Here is a 25,456-nt window from a genome sequence, read left to right as displayed (position 1 = left end):
GTTTTAATCAAAATCCCATTTCATAGAGGCAAAATAATCCCTACTCAATACTGTATGTTTGAAACTGTATCAGATCATCTCCCTGGAGATGTGATTTAATCAAGAGTGGTTGTTAAGCTGGATCAGGTGACAACATGTCTCCACCATTTGGGTGGGTCTTGATAAGTTTCTGCAGTCCTATAAAAGAGGAAACATTTTGGAGAATGAAGGAGATTCAGAGAGAGCAGAGAATGCTGCAGCACCATGAAGCAGAGAGTCTGCTAGCCTGCGCTTTGGAGATGAAGAAGGAAAACACCTTCAGGGGAGCTTCATGAAACAGGAAGCCAGGAGAGAAAGCTAGCAGACGATGTCATGCTTGCCATGTGCCCTTCCAACTGAGAGAGAAACCGTGACTGTGTTCACATGTGCCTTCTCATTTGAGAGAGAAACCCTGAACTTCATCAGCCTTGAAGCAAGGTATCTTTCCCTGGGTGCCTTAGATTGGGCATTTCTATAGACTTGTTTAATTGGGACATTTTCTTGGCCTTAGAACTGTAAAGTAGCAACTTTTAAATTCCCCTTTTTAAAAGCCATTCTGTTTCTGGTATATTGCGTTCTGGCAGCTAGCCAGAAATTTTGAGAAAAAAAAATTTTGAGAAACCTACCTCAAAATTGTAAGAACAAGAAAAGGAGAGCAAACTAAACCTAATGTGAGTAATCTCCCAGTTTCTTAAAGCAGCTAGAAATAAAATCTAAAATTGTGAAATTATAACCCATACCAAACTCTGAAATCTGTTCTTCAACTGATTGTTGAGATGTGCTTTGAAATTTACTACTTTTTTGTATATATGTTATTTTTCAAAAAAAAAAAAAGAAAAGAAAGACTGTTGTAATGATAAATATATATATGTCTTCTAGCTTCCAATGTTCTGGAGCAGCTTGAAGGAAAAGTCTGAGATGATGGACTGTAGCCCATTGCAAACTCTGGGATCTGTCCTGTAACTATTAGTTGAAGACTGCTTCAAAAATTATTGCTTTTTTTCCTTTGCTTTGTATAAATGTTATATTGTACAATTAAAAAAATAATTTAAAAAATCCTACAAACCAAGTAGAAGGAAGGAAATATCAAAGATAATAACAGAGATAAATGAAATAGAAAAAAAAATAAAATAGAGAGAAGTATCAAAACTAAAAATTAGTTCTTTGAAGAGATCAATAAAATTGGCAAACCTTTAGGGCAGGCCACAGTGGCTCAGCAGGCAGACTTCTTGCCTGCCATACTGGAGACCTGGTTCGATTCCCAGTCCTGCCCATATAAAAAAAAAAAAAAATTGACAAACCTTTAGCTAGACTGACAAAGAAAGAAAGAGGATACAAATAAAGAAAATTAGAGATGAAAATAGGGACATTATTGACCCCACTGAAATAAATTGTACTATGAACAACCGTACAAGAAATAAGTTAGACAGTTTAGATGAAAAGGACAAATTCTTAGAAACACAAAAACTACCTATATTTACTCAAGAAGACATAGAAGATCTCAACTAATTACTAGTAAAGAGATTGAATCAATAACCTCCCAACAAAGAAAAGCCCAGGACCGGATGGCTTCAGAGGGGAATTCTACTGAGTATTTCAAGATTTAACTCCAATTCTATTCAAACTCTTCCAAAAAATTGAACAGGAGGGAACACTTTGATATTCGGAATAAAAGGAATCTTACTTAACATGATCAAAGGCATATAGGAAAAGCCTACAGCTACAATCCTACTCAATGGTAAAGGACTAAAAGCTTTCCCTCTAAGATCAGGAATATCACAAGGATGCCCACTGTCACTGTTATTCAGTATTGTACTAAAAAGTTCTTGTGAGAACAATTAAGCAAGAAAAAGAAATAAAAGGCATCCAAATTGGAAAAGAAGTAGTAAAACTTTCCCTGCTTGCAAATGACATGATCCTATATACAGATTTCCTGGAAAATCCAGAACAGAGATCCTAGAGCTAATAAATGAATTCAGCAAAGTAGTGGGGTAAAAGATCAACACCAGAAGTCAGTAGTGTTTATGTACATAAGCAATGACCAATCAGAAGAAGAAATCAAGGAAAGAATTCCATTCACAATGGCAACTAAAAGAATCTAATACCTAGGAATAAATCTAACCAAGGATGTAAAGAACTTATATACAGAAAACTACAAAAAAGTGCTAAAATAAATCAAGGAAGACCTAAATAAATGGCAGGACATTCTGTGTTCATGAATTAGAAGACTAAATATCGTTAAGATGTCAATCCTACCCAAATCTATATATGAATTCAGTGCAATTCCAATAAAAATTCTAGTAACCTTCTTTGCAGAAATGGAAAAAAAAATCATCATTTTTAAATGGAAGGATAAGGGGTCCCAAACGGCTAAAGCCATCTTGGAAAAGAAGAATGAAGTTGGAGAGCTCACACTTTCTGATCTTACAACTTATTAAATTTTCATTACTCAAAAACAAACAAACAAACAAACTTATTACAAAGCCTCAGTAATCAAAGCAGCATGGTACTGGTACAAGGTCAGACATATGGACAAATAGATTTAAGCTGAGAGCTCCAAAATAAACCCCACATTTATGGCCAACTGATTTTTGACAAGGGAGCTAAGATCACTCAACTGGGAAAGAATAATCCGTTAAACAAATGGGTCTGGTAAAACTGGATCTCTATTTGCAAAAAAAAAAGAAAGAATGTGGACTCCTACCTCACACTTCATATAAAGGCATCTCAAAATGAATCAAAGACCTAAATATATGAGCTAGAGCTATCAAACTCCTAGAAGAAAATGTAGGGAAGCAACTTCAGAACCTTGTGTTAGGCAATGATTTCTTAGACCTTATACCCAAACGACAAGCAATGAAAGAAAAATAGGTAAATGGGGCCTCATAAAAATTAAAAACTTTGTTCCACAAAGGATTTTATCATGAAAGTAAAAGGATAACCTAGTCAATGGGAGAAAGTGTTTGGTAACCACATATCCAATAAAGGTTTAATATCTATAATATATAATGAAATCCTCCAACTTAAAAACAAAAAGACAAATAGCCCAATTAAAATATAGGCTAAAGAATTGAACTGTCATCCCTCCAAAAAAAGATATACAGATAGCCAGAAAGCACATGAAAAGATGCTCAACATCACTAGCTTCAGGGAAATGCAAATCAAAACTACAAGAGATACCATTAAATACCCATTAGAATGGCTGCTATTAAACAAACAGAAAAAAATAAGCATTGGAGAGGATGAGGAGAAATCCTCTCTGCAGTCATTGCTGGTGGGAATGTGAAATGGTACAGCTGCTGTGGAAGACAGCTTAGTGGTTCCTCAGGAAGTTAAGTTTAGAAACTACCAAGTGACCAAGCAATCACACTACTAGGTCTATACCCTAAAAAATTGAAAGCAGGGACTCAAATCAACATTTGCACACCAATTTCCATAGTGATATTATTCACAATTGCCAAAAGATGGAAGTAATCCAAGTATCTATCAACCAATGCGTGGGATAAATAAAATATAAAATGTGGTATATACATGCAATGGAATATTATACAGCCATAAAAAGGATGAAGTCCTGATACATGCAACAACAAGGGTGAACCTTGAAGACAGCATGCTGAGTGAAATAAACTGGACACAAAAGGACCAATATTACATGACCTCACAAATTTGAAATAATTAAAATAAGCAAACTCATGGAGTCAGAATCTGGAAAATAAGTTGCCAAAAGACAGAGTGGGGACAGAAAATGAAAAGTTAAACCTTAAAATGTCCAAGCTTCTATTTGGGATGATGGAAATGTTTTGGTAATGAATGGTGGTGATGGCAGTACAACATTGTGAATGTAGTTAATGGCACTGAAATACATATCTGAATGAGATTATGAGGGAAAACATTAGATTGTATATATGGTAACAGAATAAAAATGTGAAAGAAAAAAAAAGTCCATGGAACTACTTTACACAGAGAACCCTGAGTTAAATCATGGGGGGTGGGGGGAGAAGATGGAAGCCAAAAATGCACAAAATTATAATCTGGGACAATCTGGGAAGACATCAATCACCACTGCGGCAGTCTTATTCCCAATCCTGAGAAGGTTTCTCCCTCCTGAAAAAGACTCCCTTGATTCCTGATAATTCTGCAGAAGTTTATTTGCCTTCGCCTATAAGAAAAATAACCTGAATCTGGAGCTTCTTTAGAAGGAAATCACTGCATGACTGGGAGGGGCTTATTATTTCTCCAATGCCAGATCTGAAGGAATACAGAGGGCGACTATTGGGCAGTGACATTATTGAATTACTTCAGATATTTTAACAAGGTCTCCGGAAATCAGAGTTTTTCAAACATAATCAAGTTTTGACAAAAGGTAGTAAAGGTAAAAAATAACTTTTTAAATACAACTCTAAAAATTTGTATTCAAAATTATATGCATACTGTAGGTACAGTCACATAAAGAAGTGTGCATGTAAGAACAAAGTTGGACCAGGATACACAAAAGGGAAATAGTTATACTCAAATAAGATGGTTATATTTTTCTCATTTTTCAAAATGTTCTCTGATGCTGGAGTTATACTGTTTCACAATGAAAAGAAAAGGGGGAAATGTAAATAAGTTGAAAGCAAAGATTAATTAGCATTTATTTTCAATAGTGTACACATTGTGAAATAGGAAAACTCAGAATTGTCTTTTCATCTTATAATCCTCAAGGCTGACAATGAAATATTCAAATGCCAAGAAACACAAAAGCAGCTCAGAATTATACTTAAGGAAGAGTTATATGACTCCACTATCATTACTTAATTCATACAAAGTGCCTTAAATAAGTGGTTTTATCTTCAACTTATGATTTTTTTATTTAGAAGATTTCTATGAATGTGTCAATGATGACAAGCTGCCAGGACCCATGTACTCAAGTATATCTAACAATGCAATCACAGTAATTTGAAAAAATAACAAAAGAATAATCATGACTATATATTCTTTGAGTGGTTTTGAATACAAATGCAAAAATTTGGGTAAATGTCACAATCAATATATCTGAAACCAGAAGTGAAAAAAAAACTGCCTCAGTAGGGAACATTGGAGCTTAGCATGTCAAATGATAAAGTTAACTTAATGTAGGGGCAAAAGAAACACGTTTCATATTTGTTTTTCAGGGCTGAGTACAAAGCTTTTAATCTTAATTAGAAGCTTTATAAAAGGATGTGGTCCTATTTGAATTGGAAACATTGTTTTTGCTCTAAAGTCTATTCAGTAGCTTATGAGTGGTGAACTGATGGTTTTTCAGCCTATTCTTAGATCCTGTCCCTAACTCATTCTTTCTTATCAAGACCAGAAATAACTTCAATAGGAACATTTCATATGCATGCCATGCTTATTATGTTCAAATAATTTTTGCATACATTTGCTCATTTAATACTCTTCCAACACAGCACACAAAACATTATCATCCCCATCTCACAAATAAAAAAAGCAAGGCACAAAGAAATGAAAGCAACTAGTTCAAGGGCATAGAGCTGGTAAGAGGCAGACTGGTTAGGATTACCTTTATGAGAAGCAGAAAAGTTGTCTATTGGATACCAGTTGATACTTTCAAATATTATCTCTACTGTGTAGGCATCTCAACATTAAAATGGCCAAACTCAGATCTTGTATCCTGCCTTCCAGTCCATTGCCCTTTTGAAGTCTTCCCCATTTCAGAAGTACTTACCATTGTAATACTTACTCTTCCTTCTTTCTGGTATCCTTTTCCCACAAATACCTGTTTGACTTGCCCCCTCACTTCATTCAAGTCTCTCTTCAAACATCACCAGCGAGTTCTTCCCTCGGCACCCTATTTAAAACAGGAGACCCCGCCTCTTCCTCATTGTCCTCTATTTTCTTGCTGCTCCTGTTTCTCTTCATTTGTTTTTATCATTACATGATAGATGAAATGATATGATATAGTAGGACATGGCATGTGATATGGCACATATGCTCATTCATTTGTTTATTTTGTCTCCCCCCACTAGAAATTAAGCCCCAGGCAGGAAAAGACATTTTTTTTTTTACTTTTTTTTTTTTTTATTATAAAAAACACACACAAGAGATTTAAGAAAGAATGAATATAAGACAAATCAGAACCACGGTGAGTTAATAAACACATTTTCTATATACAAATAATAAAATTCCGAAAGTGGAACATCTTCAAATGGGAAGCACATTACAGCCTGGCCCCATATGTACAGCACACACAGGGACCAGGCAGAGACATTTTTAAAAGTTTTTGCTTCAGTACTTTATACCCAGGGCCTAGAACAATGTTTTACACATAATAATCTCTCTGTCTTCTGTGGGAGACAGAAAATGAGTGAAATGAGCACAAATCCATCATGGCATATATCGTATAATTTAGTGATAAAAGCTGCAACGAAAAATAAAGCAGGTAAGGGAATAGAGAGTTATGAGAGAGAGATGGGGTCTCTAAATACATACATACACACATGTTTTAGAAATATGGTTCCAAAAATACTATTTGATAATCTGCCTTTTTCACAACAATATATCTTGAATTTCATTTTATATTTATTAATACTCCTTTACAATATTATTTTTAATGACTACATAGGATTCTATTGTAGAGGTGAACTGTTGTTTATTTAACTGATCCAGTGTTGTCAAATATTTAGATGGTTTCCATTTTTTTTCACCCTTATAAATACAAGTTAGATTAATTTAGGGGTTTGGACTTGCTGTCCAATATGTAGCCATTAACCATATGGGGCAAGTGAGCACTTAAAATGTGGCTAGTCTGACTTGAGATACTCTATAAATGTAAATTATACATCAGATTTACAAGATTTAGTATAAAAAAGGGCGAGGAATGTAAAATAATTCATTAATGATATATTAAAATGATTATAGGTTGAAATGATAATTTGGGGGATATATTTGGTTAAAATAACACTGTTAAAATTAAATTCAACTGTTTCTTTTTACTTTTTCTAAGTGGTTACTAGGATATCTTAAATCACATCTGTGGCTCACATAACTCTCAATATACTTGTATTTAGTGTACTAAGAGTTGACCTGGCAAGTTCGGGTAGAAAATGTGCAGGCTTGGGAACAACTGAGAGCCGGGAGAGGAACTTACGTGTGAGCTGTGTCATCCCACATAAGGTATTTAACTTCTTAGACCCTCGGTCTCCTCATCTTTCACTATATACCTCACGAGACTCAGGTAAGTTTTAGATGAAATAATGTTTAAAGCACCTGGCATTATTTGTCCCCTGCCACTAACCTACCAGATTCTCCTGCTCCACCTCACCAGGTCCTCTATCTCATCCAAAAGTAGAGAATGCACCATAATATTTTATGATTCTAAGTATGATTCTTTTGCCTGGTGTGCTGGTTTGAAAAGGTTTATGTATCCTAGAAAAGCCATGTTTTAATCCTAGTCAACATTTTGGGAGCAATAGTTTCTTCTAATCCCTATTCAGTACTGTATGTTGGAAACTTTAATTAGCTTCTCTCCATGGAGATGTGACTCAATCAAGTGTGGCTATTAAACTTGATAGATGCAGATGCCTATCTCCACCCATTCCAAGTGGTCTTGATTGGTTTTGTTGGAATCTTTAAAAGAAGAAGCAATTTGGAAAAAGCTAGAGAACAAGAGAAAAAGCCATGAGATTTTGAAAAAGCAGAACGACCTTTGGAGATGAAGAAGGAAAATGCCTTCTGGGGAGTTCGTGAAACAGGAAGACAGGAGAGAAAGCTAGCAGATGGCGTGTTCTCCACATGCCTTTCCAGATGAGAGAGAAACCCTGGCCATGTTCACCATGTGCTTTCTCACTTTAGAGAGAAACTTTGAACTTCATCAGCCTTCTTGAACCAAAGTCTCTTTTCCTGGATGCCTTAGATTGTACATTTCTATAGACTTGTTTTAACTGGGATATTTTCTTGGCCTTAGAACTGTTAATTAGCAATTTATTAAATTCCCCTTTTGAAAAGCCATTCCATTTCTAGCATATTGCATTCCGGCAGCTGGCAAACTAGAACACTTGGTTTGGTGTTCAGAGTCTCTTAAATGGAGATGGATGATTTTTAAAATGAGGAGGAAGGAGTTCTCGTTTCTCTGATATTGCCGTATTTTCCAGCTGAAGGTTACTATGTTAATCCTATGAGTAATGACCAATCTGGGTCAGTAGCCTCTCAGATGAAACTTTGCTTTGGTTTAAAACAGAGCCCTCTTTGGAGAAATGCTCACTCAATTCTGTGGTTTTCCATGTAGGACATCTATCAACCACAGTGGAATCAAAGCCAGAAAGTTTTTAGCCATTTACAAAATTGTCACAACAGTTTGTATTGCCTCTCATTTCCATTTGCAGTTATTTACTGTATGAGTTAAAGATCAATTTTTCAGGACCAAATGCCACCTGAATTCATGTTTTACACTCAGACAAGATTACATTTGGCATTCATTAGATTATTCATTGAATATTTACTTAGCAGTTGCTACATGTCAGGTACTAAGACACCTACTGCAGATCAGTGGTGAATAAGATAAATAGCCCTGCCCTCAAAAAGCATATAGTTTAGTGGCAGGGATAAGCGATAAACAGTAGACCGTAAACATACCAACACATTGCATAAATTATTTCATAATGTGAAATTATAAGAGTCACAAGGAGGAAAGGAAGTGCAGCCTGCTTTTACCTGGGTACCTAATCCAGATAAAATCCACTCAGGGTTTCCTCTGGGAGTGAAATTTAAACCAGACTCTAAAGGATGACTAGTAAGAAAAGGATTATGAAAGGGTGTGTCAGGTTGTATTTTCCAAAAATGGACACAATGCTGTGTCTATTCTCACATGCTCTTCTAGAACATGTCACTCCCCCATCAAATGGTGGGGTCCATATCCTCTCACTTTGCACCTGGGTGAGCCTCTACGGTTCCTTTAACCAACAGAGCACATTAGAAAAGGTGCTGTCTTAGTTTTCCAGGTGCTATCACAAATATCACACAATGGGCTGACATAAACAATGGGAATTTATTGGCTCACAGGTTCAGAGTCCAGAAGTCCAAATCAAGGCGTTGTCCAGAAGGCTTGTCTCCTCGCGGGGTTGGTAGCTTTTTGGCTGCTGGCGATCTTTGGGTTCTTTGGTTTTTCTATCACACTGCAATGTCCTCTCCTTTCTCTGCTGGGTTCTGTTGACTTCTGGTTCCAGAACCTCCCCATAGCTTCATCTTTGTGAGGCCTCCAGTAAAATGATTAAAACCTATCCTGATTCAATTGGCAATACCTTAAATAAAAATAACATCTTCAAAAGGTCCTATTTATAGTGGGTTCACAACACAGAAATGAGATTAAGATTAAGAGCATATTTTTCTAGGGTACACAACTCAATCTATCAGAGTTGTTACCTGACTTTTAAAGTAAGTCATAAAAGGTGATGCAGATTCCAATTAATTTTCTCTCGCAAGACACAGACTCTCAGAACTGGGCACGTGGAGAAGACCCAAGGTCCCTAGCTCTCAGCCCTGATTGAGTTGACAGCAGTAGGTTGCCAGTTATATGAGAAAACTCTCTTAAGGAGATCCTGCAACCCTCAGTCAGGCTACCCCCAGTGATGCCACATGGAGCAAAGATGAGTCTTCCCTGTGAATCCCTACAAAATGCAGATTCATGAACAAATAATTATTTTGGTTTTATGCCACTAAGTTTTGGGTGGTCTGTTATATAAGAACAGAGAACCAGAAGACATGGTTAATCTTTAATGCAAGAGATGGAGTGAAGCAAGAGGGGCTTAGCCTATCCAAATATCTGAAAGGAAGTCAGTGTGACTGAATTGAAGTGAGCAAGGGACAGTGTGGTATGAAAGGAGACTAAGAAGCTGGGGGAGCCAGGCCAGGAGGGCACTGGAGTCATGGCTACTGATCAGCTGGTGTTCATTGATCTGGACATACAGACTAAAAAATACCAGTTCCGTTACTCAGTAGCAGGGAACAACTCCAGCTCTGGCCTTGGGCTTCTTTTGTCACTCCCAGCACGAGCCGCACTATGCCCCACCATGCCCCACCAGCGGTACAGCACCACCAGGTAAGGGTCCGCCCTCTGAGCTCTTAAACTTTGTCCTTTTGTTCCCCAGTTCTAGGAATGGGAGCTGTGTCCTGCAGTTACTAAAATCTGGTGAACAATATAACAAATTTCCTGTATTAAATCCCCTGTATTTAAAATATCTAGGGTAGGGCCTACTATTTCTTTTTTTACTGAATTCTGACAATTAGCAGAAGCAACCTTGCTGCTCTAGCTCCATAGACTCCCTCTGATTAGAAAGGTGGCACCTGGTGCAACAGGCAGTTCCTAGACCTTGACCTAGCACTAAGGCCAACATCAGTTCAAATTGGTGGTGTTTGTGCTGGATCAGTGGTTAATTATTTTAAATATTATCACCCTCAATAGAGCATAGTAATAATTTTAGACTTGATTCTAAGGGCAGTGGAAACCCATGAGAAGATTTTAAGTGGTGGCCTGAAATAATGAAATATATATATATTTAAAAGAGTACTTTTACAGTCCTGTGATGAATACATTGGAAAAGGGCAAGGACAAATACAATAAGGTAAGACAGAAAGTTATTGGACTTGACCAAGTGAAAACCAGTGATGACTTAGACTAGGCTGGAGATATGGGGGTAAGAATACAGATTTTAGGTAGATTTAGGAGCTAGAATATGCAGTGCTTGGGCACTGATTGAATGTAAGGGTGAAGAAGAGGCAAGTATCAAGAATAACTCCAGAGTTTCTGGTATAAGAAACTATGGGCTCAGAGTTCATTTGCTGATGCAAAACACTTACAGAGGAACAGGTTGAGGGGGTAGCTAATAAATTCCATTTGGGGTATATTTTGGTTAATGACTATAAGCTGTCCAAGGGCAAATGTTGAGTAGGTGTCTCAAAAACAGATTTGAAACTCATAAGAGAATGATTTTTGCAAGAAATAAAACTTTTCAAGTTAGTAGACCATAAAGATAGTAAGTAGGTATGACAGCCCATGACAAACTCTGGAATCTGTCATGTAACTTACTTGTTGAAGAGTGCTTTGAAAACTGTTGCTTTTTTCTTTCTTTGCTTTGTGTATATGTTATTTTATACAATTTAAAAAGTTAAAAAAAAAAAAAAGAGTATGTAGAGCCTTGGGGATGGGTAAAATCATCTAGGAAGAAATTGTGGCGAGAGATGAGTCCAACATTGTGCCATGAGGAAACTCCATAAGGAAAGAAAAGAAAAATAAGACTGAGAAGGTACACACAGAAAGGTAGAAGGAAAATTACAAGAGTGTTTCAAGGACGTAATGGTGGCCAAAACATTTCGGAGAGTCAAGTAAGAAGATAACTGAAAAATATTCATTGGATGACTAACGGCGTGGAGGTTGTCAGTGCTTTTAAAAAAGACCATTTTGATGGATGATGGGTTGAATAACTAAATTCCAAAGGCTTGAGGGGTTGTGACAGTGAGTGGAAAATTTGAGAAGCTTGCCAGGAACAAAGTCAGTAAGAGAAATGTGGAAATCTAGAAAGAATGTTTGCTTTGAATTGGAGAAAAACTAAGACATTGTTTAATCCTGGAAAAACAGTCCCATATAGAAAAGAGAGAGTGTGGTCTGTCGGGCAAGAGACCTGAGATGATATGAGGGGATGAGATTCAAATCACAGTGAGGAGTTGGTCATTTATGAGAGGATGGTCCTTTGCCCACTGTAACAAGAAGGGGGAGAGAAGCAGTTGAGTCCAGAGGTGATCAACTGTGTGGATGGATTTGGTGATGGGAAAAGGAGTTCATTTCTTTTCAATAGAATCTACTTCCTCTGCGACGTGTGTAAGTCAAGAGTGAACTGATTAGAGAGATGCAGTAAATGGGCTGGCTGGTGTTGAGATCATTGAACATCATTGAAATGAATATATATGAAATGATACCAATCAATGAAGTTTTCTCCTGCATCCCTCCATAGTTTGTAGGGTCAGGAAGAGAGATGGCAGGGGTGAGGGCGGTGTCTTCCCAGGACTGTGAGACAGGAAGGACAGAGAGTAACAGAAGTATAGTGAGTAGAGCACATTTGCAAGAGACTTGAAGTAAAGGTGTACTAAAGAATCTAAGCTAGAAAGAAAGGACAAGGAAGATGGAAACCTGATGGGAAAGGAGGGAGGGTTAATGGATTGGAGGGCACAGGGAAAGTCAAAGAACAGCTGCAGTGCAGGAGGCCTGAAAAAGGCAATGGAAGGATAAGAGTTTTGTGGCTAGAGGATGGGATTTCAAACTAGCAGTTTCAGGTGGGGACTGGGCTCTCTGCCTTATCCATTGGCTCCTATTTGCAGCCTTATTCCAGCCTTCATCGACGAAATTCTAGTGATCCCAAAGGTTGATAAATAGAAAGACATAGTGCAGTGGAGTCAGACAGACCTGAGACAAAAACAGCCCATTGCCCACCCTTCTTTGTGACGTAGGCAACTTTTACTTTTAATCCTTTTCAGCCTCCCTTTCCTTTTCTCCATATCAATATTAAAGCAAAGTTGTGAAAATGATTTATATCTACAAAGTTCTCAGCACTTCAGATACTCCACAAATGTTAGCCTATAACACACACACACATACACATACACTCTAATCACCCTCCGTTTTTCACACGTAGAAAAATGAGAACCAGCTGATTTAAATTATTCCCCTCCACCAGCGCGCATGTCTTAAGAATTGTACTTTCAAACCCTAGGAAGCCTTCTCAGCCGGCTGGAAGACAGAACCAGCACTGTGAAGCTTTCCCAGCCACTTCGTTTGCATCAAGCAGATGCCCACAAACCTTCCATTCATAGAGCGTCTGAGCCTTGGGCTGGGGTAGCAGGGCAGACTGGAAATAACCAGGTCTTTCATGCACTTAGACACTGAATAGAATTTCTGTTTTTCCTCTGGGAAGGCAGCTCTTGTCTATGTGGCAATAGATTAAAAACAACAATGAAGACATCCACGTGGATACCAATTTAGAAAATATATGAGTTTCCAGGTTCCACCAATGGATATCAAAATTGGCCTCATTGTTTCTGTATAATTTAGAAATGATGCTACGCAGGAAGCGTGTGGGCATGGCAGCAAGAAGGTCAGTCTTGGACTGACTCCTCTCCATTTCAAATATTCCGTCCCATCAGCACCCCCTTTGCCCACCCCAACCCCCATTTCAAATATCCTGCCAGGCTGTGTATAGAGCTATGTGTCCAAGTTTGGGGCTTTGAATATATGGCTACCATAGATAGAAACAGAGGAGGAAATGGGACGTCCTTTTCTTCTTAAACTTAAAAGAAAATTATTTATTGCAAAAACAACAGCAGAGCGACATGACCAGAAATTTTACTGAAAGCAAAATTCACCCCTGAACCAAACATACCAAGAAATCAAAATGTCTTTTTTTCTATGTGTCCTTCACCATTCCTAATTCATGAAATATTTGGATTGTAGCATAAAAATTTAAAAAAAAAAAACAAAAAATAAAAAAACAGGCAGTGCCAAGGCTGTGTGAATTCCCAGAGTTGCACTCTCCCACCCTCTCACCCGATGATTCTAGCCAGATATAGAGAAACAAGCCATGGGAGGGCTTCTCCTCCTCTCCAGGCCACCTGCAGATGAAACCCCCACCTCTCAATCAATCAATGTTTCAAAACATCACCTACTGCGTGTTCAGCTCTTTCCTAGACACAAAAGAGGTGGGGGACGTGGGGAATACAGGAAAGAAATAGAAGGTCTGGTCCTTACTCTCCAGGGGCATTGTCATGGCAACAGGAAGGTGGGAGGCAGAGGGGGTGGAAAGGGATGATTACAGAGAGAGGCCAGGGCTCAACTAGGGTACTTGCCCCATTACGTGTGTGCAGGATGCAGCTGCCTTCTTTGTCCTTTCTAAATGAAGCCACTGATTGTAGTTTCTGGGGCAGAGTTTCCTAGAAGTGTGTCATGAGAAAGAGGCAAGATGTTAATGTGCTAAACAACAATAACAGCAAAAAAAAAAAAAAAAAAAAAAAACCAGTTCCATGGTCAGATGAGTTGGGAAAATGAGGGTTAAAGGATACAACAGGTTTCTCTTTGCAGGAGATCATAGAGCTTGACTATAGAATCAGGTTGAAGCATACTGTCACTTCCCAAGCTCACCTGGACACAGAAGAACATCTTGAGGAACCAGCGTCTGAAGAACACTTTCTGGCAAATGCTGCTCCAGAATATTCACTGTCCTGCCTATCCACTGACCTTATACCAGATTCCCACAGATATTTCTAGGCCAAAGGTAGTCATTATCTTGCCTTCCTTCCCATGTCTGGGAAATGGCAGAATTGTAGAGATACGAGATGTTGGGTTAGAACGAACCCTGTACAAAGAGCCCAGAAGGGGAATGAGTAGGAAAAGAACTCAAAGAAAGACACTACTTACTGAGTACCTCCTTCCAGAACTAGGTGAAGACACAGCCAAGACCCAGGGGAGCCCGCAACCAGAAGAAGGCTTCATAACCTAGTTTCCATGGCCAACTTCCTGAGTACCATAGAAATCCCAACATTTTCCCATTTCCCTTTCCTCTGAACCCCTTCTTAACAAAGTGTATATGAGCCAGACAGATTATGCCACTAAAGGCTCTGTGGCTGAGCCTTTTAAGATTACTTTGTTATTCTGGATCCCTCCTCTTTCCCCTAAGTTTCCTCCTGTAACTTCCTTGAAGTCACTCCATCCTTTCACTCTCTAGTCCAGTGGTCCTCAACTTTGGCTACATGTTAGAATCATCTACAGAGATTTTTTAAATTCCAATGGCCAATCCTCATCCCAGAAAAAATAAATCAGAATCTTTGGAGGATGAGATTCAGGCATCAGCATTCTTTATATTGGTGATTCCAAACTGCAACCAATATTGAGAACAACTGACATAGTGCAAAAATTCTCTTAGCAATCCTGGTCTCTCAGAAAGCAGGTTCCTTTCCATCTGTGACCAAGACCATCCTTTCTGTTGAGTCAAAACTGTTCTCTCTGGGGCACCCAAATCCTAATTTACTGATGCCTCTCAGTTATAAACAAAGAATTCTCAGAAACAAGCATTTTCTCTCTTCTGGGGAGCCAACTTCACTTCAGTTCCTCTGAGCCACTTCACAGTCAAATCAATACATTACTGAAAATAATCAGTAAAGCAGAGCACAGTGCCTACTTCCAAGGGGCTGACCAGTCATGATTTGGGGCTCTCAATGATTCTTGCCAATACCCAAGTTTTTTACTACCCCCAATTTCCCCATCTTGGCATCACTGATGCACATTCCTGCTAGAAGCCATCACCCAACCAGTTATCTCTCACTATTCCTTCACTCAGATAAGCCTAAATGCAAAACATTAACTCCCCTGAAGGTTTTTAGTCAGTGCTTAGCAAACTGCAGTAGGCTGCCCCCAGCAATCTTAAGGAATGAACTGAAAATGTCCTCTTAGCTATAATTGAAGCTAATGGACTCAATACAAAACAGATGAGGTAGCCCATTTGTTCTCATCTAAATATGCTACCTCAAAAGATGGATTGCAAAAATGGTACGAATAGGATAAATCTAACTGAAAGATCAGATGATTAATGTGTAGCTTTGATATAGAATGGATTTAATGCCAAAAAATAAAAATTCTAAGACTAGCATTCTTCACACAGACAGTACAAGACAATCTGGAATGTAGGAAAAGATGTTAATATTGCTATTTAGATCATAATTTATACAAAGACAAGAAAGAATTTTTAATTTATTTTAATATATAAATTGATAGTAATGCACCTATATAATTTATAAATAAATAAACATACTCAAAAATTCTTAACCACAGGGATGTACTCAAAAAAAGTTTGGCTACCACTGGTCTAAAGAATTATATGATAAACTCTTAGCCTATAGGAAAGACAGTAAGAAACTTACAATCCAGAAGAAAGAGGTGGTGAAAGTAGTAAGAGTTAGTCAGTGTTTATTTAGCACTATTGAGAAACAGGATGTTCTGACCAAAAGAATGCTTATCAGATACATAGGAGTGTGTACAGCTATAATAGTTTAAAGGTTAATTCTTTAAATTTATCCAATTCTCTATGCCCCAATGGTATTCACAAGGTAACCTTCCAGGAGTAACTCAAATTCTCACGTCAACTTTCCTTTAGGGAGGTAATGTATAAATAAGCCAACTCATGGCTCCAGGTCTGTTTGGAAGATAGTATAAATTGATAAATTAGCTTCCTGGTTTATCAATAGGTTTGGGTTGGCATTTCAGATAAGTTGGATAAATGTGAGTCAGGTTTCATGAGTCTGATTGCCTCTGAGGGAATGTCAGTCCCTGGATCTCTCTGAAGCTCTGCCTTGGACGTCATCTTGACACATCACTGCAAGGTCTTCTCTGAGCCACTGACCTCTCTCTTTTTGCATCACCTCAAGTGTCACTCAACATATCTATAACTTGACTTGTTTAGACTAAAGTTTCTTATTCCATGTATGCTTTCGGGGAAGAGAAGTAGTTCTTATTGTTTGATAGCCAGTAGTAGAACATTAGACACTACAGAATACGCAAAGTGAAGTATAAGATGAAAAGTTGTTGATAGTTCCTGCGGGTCTCCTCACTGGGCTTCTCTTCCACTGATCACTATTTGTTTCCTGTATAATTAACTTGCTCTAAGCACAAAGAAGAAATTCCAAAGGCTTATGTTATTCAGAAAGGTTAAAAGGTAGAGTTCTCATAAAGGTCATCTTCTGAAGCTAACAACCCATATCTCACACTCAAAATTGAAAAAGGAATCATGAGCAGAGGAAGCCTGATCCCTGTCTCATCCTACAATGTCAATATGACAAACATTTCATAACAGTAGAAACTCAGAAAATTCCAGCAAAGCTGATGTCTTAGTTTCTTGGCTGCTAAATCAAATACCATATAATGATATTTCTAAACTACAGAAATGTATTGGCTCACGGTTTTGAGACTACAAGAAGTCTGAAATCAAGATGCTGTCAAGGCGATGCTTTCTCCTAGAAGATTGTGGCATTCTGGGACTGGCTGCCAGTGGTCCTTAATCCTTGGCTTTTCATATGAGTTCCTCTTCGGGTTTCTCCCTTCTCTTCTGGGTTCTGTTGCTGTTCAACTTTTGCCTACTTCCTCTGGCTTCCCTCTCTGTGACCTTCCCCATAAGGCCCCCAGTAATAGGACTAAGAGCCATCCTGACTCCGCTGAGCCACACCTTAACTGAAGTGACCTCATCAATGGACTCAACATACAAGAATGGACTAAGATTAAGAACATGTTTTTCTAGCTTCCGTAAATCCAAACCATTATAGATGATAATCTGGGTTTTTAAAAAAATCTAGAATCACAGAATTTCAGACCAGAAAGATCTCAAAGAATTTAAAGATATAATTTAATTCCCTCACAGAGTTGTTTGATAAGTGCCTTCTCCACAGGGTTTCAGGCAGGATACGTAAGGATATGGAACAGAAATTTATTCTGTCCTCTCACCCTCAAACCTGCCAAAGGATGTCTATTGCCCACCTACACCCAGAGTTGTTCCCTTTGTCTTCTTTTCTTTTCCCCACAGGCTCCTCCTCCTACTTCAGAAATGTTTGAAATTGTCTTCCTGTGTGGCAGGGGATTGAATTTGCCGTATCTTAAACATTCTTCTAACTCTATGGTTTATAGCAAAAAAAATGATGCTTGATCCTGCAAGCACTGGTCCTCAATATTTAAAGAAAAGCTTTTGGAATTCAGAAAAATATGTATTTTTTTCTCTCAAGTGCCTGACTCTTGCAATTCAAAGTGTGGCTTACCCAACTACTATTGCTGAACTGGGCACTGAGACTCTATTTAAGCAGTTAAAACCTCAAATTTGACTCCTTTCTCTTTGCATTCCAACTATAAAAAATCCTTATCTTCCCTGAAAGAAATATTCAATAGGTTGAATATTTGAAAATAATGTACACACATACAAAAAAGCAGAGTACTATTTACCCATCTAAAATACAATTGGTAGCTTAACTTTCTAGTTCAAATATTCTATGATTCCATGATTTGGAACCAGCCAACCTTGGGTTTCTCCAGTGCTCCTCCTATGAGTGAGTCCCTCCCCTGCGTCCCCCCCACCCCCTTCTTCCATCAATTGTTCATTCTTCCCATAAATTCCAAGGTGGCACCCCGCCTCAGTTTTCCTTCTCCTTCCCATTTTCTCCAAGTGATTGGTGACAGTCTTCTAAAATTTTCCTTGAAAGTATTGCTGATAATAGAAGAGAATGGCCCTGTGGCCTCTGGGGTTCTGGGCCACAGTCTAAACCAAGCCTACAATTTCTTTTAAATCATTTGTTTTTTGTCTTGAAGATTCATGCATATGTTCCATTGTCCTCCAAAACTGAGATCTGTTTCTTTTTATAAGTTAAAAATAAGTTTTAAATCACATATCAGAATTACTTTTCTTGTTCTCCCAATCTTCAAATAAAGTTGACCCTTTGGCGTAAAGCACTACATTAATTTTGTGGCTTCTAAAAGGCTAAACACATAGCTGACTGCCTCCTACTAATGGGCACAAATTTCAAAAGTATGGACAGATGATTTGTTATAATTAAATTCATATTACTGTCAGGTATTCCAAGCCATAATAGCACTGATCATAGCAGGGAGTTGAAACAATATTTGGGAAATAAATTTGGAAGAGAAACTAAAGAACCGGTTACTTTGAACAGGGTTGAAGATCTAGTCACAAAATGGTAAGGAGTAAAAAATTATTTTGCTCATTCTACAGAAAAATCACCAGCTGTTCAGTATTTATTATAATCACATAGAAATAGGGGAACATTAAACTACCATATTAATCCTTGGTTATTCTGAGTTCCAAATCATTCTAGAGCTCCCAGAAATAAGTCATCTCATACTTGGCGCTCTCACCTCATAGCTTTCTTCAAAACTTCAAAGAAGGGTGGGCCATGGTGGCTCAGCAGGCAAGGACACTTGCCTGCCATGCCAGAGGACCCGGGTTCAATTCCTGGTGCCTTCCCATGTAAAAAAAAAAAAAAAAACTTCAAAGAAGATAGTCTTTCCCACATAGAAATCAGGCCATGGGCTTGGCCATGCTAGGAGAGGAAAAGTTTGCTACTTACAATCTGAAGGACTGCAGAGAAAAGGGAGAAAGGGATTGTGGAGGAAAGTAGATGTAAGGGAGCTCTCTCTCCCCATTTTGAGGCCTTCCTCATACTGGAGGAAAGGCAGTGTTTTCTCTGCTGTGCAATCAATTAACAGAAACTTTGTGGCTTAACACAAATTTATTACCTCACAGTTTCCATCGATGCCAGGCATGACTCAGGGTCTCAGGAGGCAGAATCAAGGTGTCAGCTGGCTGTGTTCCTCCCTGGAAGTTCAACCAGGAACAGATCTGCTTCCAAACTCATTCAGGTTGTTAGCAGAATTAACTTCCATATAGTTGTAGGACTCAGGCCCTTCTGTCTTGCTAACTGTTGACTGAGGATCATTCTTAGCTCCTAGGATCACACTCAGCTCCTGGCCATGTGGCCCCCTCCATAGGACCTCTCACACTTCCCATCTCTATGACCTTCGTCTCTAGTTTCCAGATCCAATTCTAAAGGGGTCACATGATCAGAGCTGACCAAGCAGTCTTCAAAGCAGAGCCCTCCTGTCACCAAAAGAAAAGCAGCAAAGATGCAGAATACACTGCGGGGATCCAAGATCCGGGCAGGTTTTCACTACTGCACAGAAGGTAAGCCAGGCCTTTCCCTCATATACCCAGTGCCTGCTCAGAGAAGAGAAGGGGAGGAGGAGAAATTAAAAGCTTGAGGGATAAGCAATGGTTCTGAGTATACTAGCGTTGAACCTGAGTTCTGTTTTCCCAGGGCTGAGGGAGGGTCTCAGATATAGGACTTTGAGTTCTGAAATTGGGACGGTTCTGGAAAACCAGGAGAGTAGGTCACCTTAGCTTGAAGAGACTGTTTAAATTATTAACTTGAGCTCCAACTTAAGTGAAGTTGCACCAAATTGAGACACACACATACCACCCACCTCAGGAAGATCATATCAATAGAGAGAAATAACAAGCTAAATTTATGTTGCATATCTGAGTTGCAGTGCTAGTAAATTTGCAGTTCTCAAAGTTCTTTCACTCATTTTCTCCCAATAGCCCTGTAACACGGACAGAAAGAGATGGTCAGGCCTGTCATAAAGATGCGGCTATAAGGGACTTACCTAAAAGCACATGGCTAGTGAGTGCTTTGTGGGACCAGGACTGGAACCAGAGCTCCTGATTTCCAGTGTTCAGCATATGATGAGTCTTTGGAATCTAATTTATTACCTAGACTTATCTTTCATGGTGATTTACTTAATTTCATTAATAAATTAAATCCTGAATATTCATCAGGATTCATCAGCGTTGATTATTATTCATTGAGTGTCCAATGGCTGCACAGTCTCGTTCAAGACCCCCAGGCAGCCCTGTCACAGCTGAATCACAGCCTCCTGCAGCCGGCCCCCACCTGCCTCCCCCGCCTGCCTGACAATAGGAGAAACCGGAACAAAGAGCAGGTCGGGCCAGAGCGCGGATCTCTGTGTGATGCTTCCCCCTTGTGGCCAACTTGCAGCTCTGGACAGGAAGTAAGAAGTTTCCAAAGGTTTTCCTTGCTCAGGGATGACTCACCTGCTCAGGTAAGTAAGAGGAGCACACTCACAAGTAATCTTGGGATCTAAAGGTAGGGGATCACAAGATGAGGTCTCTGATGTCCGACTTCCAGCCAGGAACTTTCTTCATGCTTGTAGGAACATAAGTCGTGACTCTCTAGAATACATACGTGCTTGGTTGTCAACAAATGCTCAACACATTTGGAGGGGGTCAGTGAAGGCAACGACTGATGTCAAAGAATGGCTGCGGGGAAGATTGGTGGTTGGCGATTAACCGCCCCATAACTCATCAAAACGTAAGGCCTATGGCTTGTTTTTTTTTTCATCATATCTGTATTCCCTCAATTTTATATAAACGGGTAAAACAAACTTTTAGAGGGTGGTGCGAGGGTAGCTCAGTGGTAGAATTCTCTCCTGCCTTGCATGGGACCCGGGTTCGATTCCCCCCCACCCCAAAATAAAACAACTTTTAGAAAACTGTAATTTGTATTTATCTTGGCAAGCAAAGAAAGCTTTAAGATTAGTTTCCTGGGATCCCTTTCCACCTACCTCACCATCCATAAGGCCCGCCCGCTCACCAGGCCATCATGGGCTGCAAGCTTACAAGGGTCGCAAACACACTTGTCCATGTTGACCCAATAAAGGAGTCCAGCGACCAGTGCACAGTGGACATGCTTAGGAGAGGGAGCCCTGCTTTACACAGGTACCAGTGAAAGAAGAACCAGCCAAGCATGGCAGAGAGAGTTTGAGGGTAAAAACGAGCAGGCGGCGGGAGGCTGTGGTGGAGGACAAGGCACAGGAATTAGTTGCAGACAAATTCCTGGATTATTTCTCTGAAATCAGAAACTCTGAGGAGATAGCACTGTGATAACTAACTGACTTAGAAATGTTTCAGAGGAGCATGGCTCACTCTGGGCTTATAGTGGTTGGCCTGGTATAAAACTGGGGTGGGATTGGAGACAAAGGTTAGAGTTGAGATGGCAAAAATGCTATTTGCTTCAGAGCTTCAATTCTTCTCTAACCTCCCACCAAGACAAGGTAACATTGCTGCTTTTTTTTTTTTTTGTCCATTCATAATGCTCTACTTTTCCCCTTGCAACCCTGATCATAACTCTAATGAAGTAATTATTTGGATAATTATTTTACTAAGTCTTTCTCCACCATTGAACCATAACCTCCATGAGGGCAGAGATGTCAATAAGTGGTTTGGAGTTAATTAGTAAATAAATGAAGGATTGTGCCATTGAATGAATAGCGCTAAGCACTGTGCCAAAGACAGGAGATACAGAAAAGAGTAAGTCAGAAAGGACCTGCCTGCAAGGAACTTAACAGTTTCAAGAGGAGTTGAGCCATTGAACATAGAGGGCTGAAGAGTGCTTCAAAGGACAAGTGGAGTACAGTACACTGTAGGAGTCTTCAGAAAACAGTTATGTCTTTGGGGTGCATGGATTTGATGCATGTTAATTCGCAAACCAAATGCGCATTGTCAGAGGAAAGAGCCTTTCAGGCAGAAAAAACTGCATGTGCCAAGGCCCAAGACAAGAAAAAGCTTAACTTATCGGTAAGACTGAAAGAAAAGCATTTGTGGCTGAAATAAGATGAAGGGGAGAGTGATGCAAAGTGATATGGGCAAGGGCCATAGTCCCTGTTGTTGAGTTAGACTTTTCTGTAAGAGCAATTAGAAGCCCTTGACCAGTTCTCAGCTATGAAGTAGAATGATTGGATTTGTGTTTTGAAAACTGTAATGAATTCTCTGGTTTCTGTGTGGAGAGTGGATTGAAGGGAGGAAAGAGTGAATGGGGTTAGGGCAGTTAAGAGGCTGTGGGGAGTGCTCATTTGGCAGCACATATACTAAAATTGGAACAATACAGAGATTAGCATGGCCCCTGTGCAAGGATGACACACAAATTCATGAAGCGTTCCATGTTAAAAAAAAAAAAAAAAAAAGAGAGACTGTGGGGACAGTCCAGGTGAGAGGTGATGCAGTTTGATCTCTTTTGGTGGTCATGAAGATGGAGAGGAGTGGGAGGATTCAGGGGTGGCTTAGGAAGCAAATGGAGAGAGTGGAAGAAAGGAAGGGAAATCAGGTATGTCTCTCAGGTTTGGGGCTCAAGCAGCTGGTATGTGTCCTGCCATTTACTGCAGCAAAGGACACTAGAGGAGGAGCAGGTCTCTGGGAAGTCATCATGGATTCATTTGGGGACTTCTTGAATCTGAGGACCCTACATATCTACCCAAAGAAGTTAACCAGTTGGTAATTGATTATGAGTCTGGAGCTCAGCAGAGAGAACAGCACAGAAAACAAAAAGCATATAAATAGTAAAAGGAGCTAAGAACTCCACCTAAGAGCCACTGAATAGATATACATGCGAGCATATTCATAACCATATGAAGACAAGGAATAATTCTCTGTGTAGTAACTCTTCTTGCATTTTGTTTTCTTGCCTCTGTATTCTTATAAGCATCAGAAAATCAAATTCTCTTATATGGTAGAGGTGACTAGTTGCCTACCCTGTATCCATTCTCCTTTCTGCCAAAGTAGCAGGCTTCTATTTTGACAAAGGTCTCACTGTGACCTGCAGAAAATGATACTTTCTAGTATGCTTTTCAGGATGACTAATGGGAGTAAATGGAAGTTGTTGAATGGGATTTCAAGAAAAGAGTCCTAAGCAGGCTGACCCAGCAGGTAGGCAGAACCATTTTCCTCTTCTCCCTTCTTTTACTTCTTGCCTCAAGCTTGGGGATGATGGCTGGAGCTCCAATTCCCACCTTGGACCATGAAATAGCCTTGAATATAGAAACTACACACTATAGAGTGGCAGGGATGGACAGTCATTGGGTCTCCAATGACTTATAGGATGAGATCATATAAGAACTCCCAAGAGACTGAGGCAGAGCAGAAAATGTGGGGAAAGACCTCTGGTCTTCTGGCTTTCATTTTGCCATGGAATTCCTTGTCATCCACTAGAATGCCAACACTCCAGCCCACCAAGCCAGGATTGGGTGAAGGAGGCCCACTCTCAGGGTTCCCAGAGCTGCCAGGTTCAGGAGCTTCCAGGAAACACAATTCTGACTATTTCATCCCAGAGTGAGAATTGAGTAATGTAATGCTTTATTCTTCCTTTGTTCACATCATTAAGTTTTCTTCCTAAGAACCATTTCTGGCTCACTGGCTTCAGCTGCAAACTTGATGGCTCAGATCCCTTCCACGTTATTCTGCCCTCATGTTTCATGTGCACTATAAGCAGCCTCTGACTCTGCACAGCTGTCTGGTGGTTTCCACTTCCTTCTTCTCTAAGCCTTTCCTAGCTGTTGCCATGTGAGCTCCTCCAACATGCGAAGGACCTGGCAGCTACCATCGCCATGTGAGGGGGAGTCAAGACCCTTCCCTCTCATTCCCTAAGCTATACTTTCTCTCATTTGTCTCCCAAACAGGGCAGGTTGCTTCCAGCAAAGCCTTCTCAGCACAGAAGGCCAGCCATCGGTTGCAACCAGTCAGATCATTAGGTCTTTAATCTTCTTATGGAAATTTAAACTTTTCGATCATTTTTACCTGTCCATTCAGATGGGTACCTGTTCAATGCCTACACACAGCTTAGGCCTTTTCCTGGACCCTTCTACATTGAGGAGTGTGCGTGAATTATGGATGCCAAGGGGTCTGGGGTTCGTGTCAGTGTTGTGGCCCTTTCTCAGCTCCTGTACTTGGCTTACAGTAATGCTGTAGAAGGAGCTTATTCTTTGACTGTCTTATCATTACCAACAAGGCAGAGACAGCAGAGCATAGTATCAAGACATCAAGAGCACAGACTTAAGAAAAAATCAACCCCCTGGTTCGCATTCCAACTGTGGTGCTTACCAGACGTTGGCCAAATCCTCTTAGGATTTTTAAGAGGTTTTAATTAGTTAATATTTGAATAGAGTTTGGGACTGCGTCCAGTCCATAGTAAGTATTTGTTAGTATTTGTAAGTATTCTTATATTTTGTAATGCTGAATACAACACTGATGTACCACTTGCTTGCTGATGGTAACACATGGCTTAAGTAGTCCTTGAAACATGAATGTTAATTTAAAAATTGAAACAAAAGATGGCTGTAATTACATAAACTTCATTGATAACGATGTGATCATTACTACTGACTAGCAACCATGAAACATCAAAAATGATCAGGATGCCTATATATGTGGCAATAAACCAAGGCTGTAGGAAATAAATGGGCTCAGTGAAATAGCGCATACCAATACCAACAAATAATGGTGTGATAGCTAATTACCATATGTGATGAGAAAGTTCCTGAATAAGTGAGTGCAGTTAGATCTGAGAAATATAGAGGGGGCTAGAGAGAAAATGCAAAGAGAATGGAAGAATTAAAGAGAAACCCACAGGAAGGAAAGGAGCTGTTAAGCAGGGATAAGAGCAAGATTCTCAAGATCTAGCCTTTCTTAGAGGGCCTTTGTGTGACTTCCTTTGCCTCCCTGACTGTTTTCTAGGCTGTAAACAAGTGATTTGAGTCAACCAAGAATCTACAGTGTGATTTATTCTAAAGCCCCTGGACTAAAAGTATACATAATTCCAGGGTAGATACCAAGGCCTGGGTTTATACTTGCACTCTTTGCGGCTCAAAGGGAACAACTGAGAGTTGAAATTCAGTCTAAGCTTAACCCCAAAGACTGGTCCCTGGGTCAAGCCTGGAGGCAGCCCCACTTTCCATAAGAAGCATCATTTGCCAATTGGCACAAAGATGCTTGATGAGTTGACTGGTACCCTGGTGAATACA

General features: G+C 39.6%; 1 long non-coding RNA gene and 1 other non-coding gene across 2 annotated transcripts; both read left to right on the top strand.

Moving 5' to 3' along the window:
* The first annotated feature begins 388 nt into the window (after positions 1–388).
* Positions 389–20,325, top strand: LOC143663624 (uncharacterized). Its single transcript, XR_013166082.1, has 4 exons — positions 389–456; positions 7,068–7,173; positions 19,617–19,769; positions 20,187–20,325. It is a non-coding gene; the product is annotated as an uncharacterized LOC143663624 (long non-coding RNA).
* A 2,183-nt stretch (positions 20,326–22,508) lies between these two features.
* Positions 22,509–22,611, top strand: LOC143663818 (U6 spliceosomal RNA). Its single transcript, XR_013166197.1, has one exon. It is a non-coding gene; the product is annotated as a U6 spliceosomal RNA (small nuclear RNA).
* Positions 22,612–25,456: the final 2,845 nt, after the last annotated feature.

The sequence above is a fragment of the Tamandua tetradactyla genome, chromosome 19 (assembly GCF_023851605.1).
Source record: "Tamandua tetradactyla isolate mTamTet1 chromosome 19, mTamTet1.pri, whole genome shotgun sequence".
Lineage (NCBI taxonomy): Eukaryota > Metazoa > Chordata > Mammalia > Pilosa > Myrmecophagidae > Tamandua > Tamandua tetradactyla.
The sequence above is the reverse complement of the archived record's forward strand: the minus strand, read 5'-3'. Positions and strand labels throughout refer to the sequence as shown.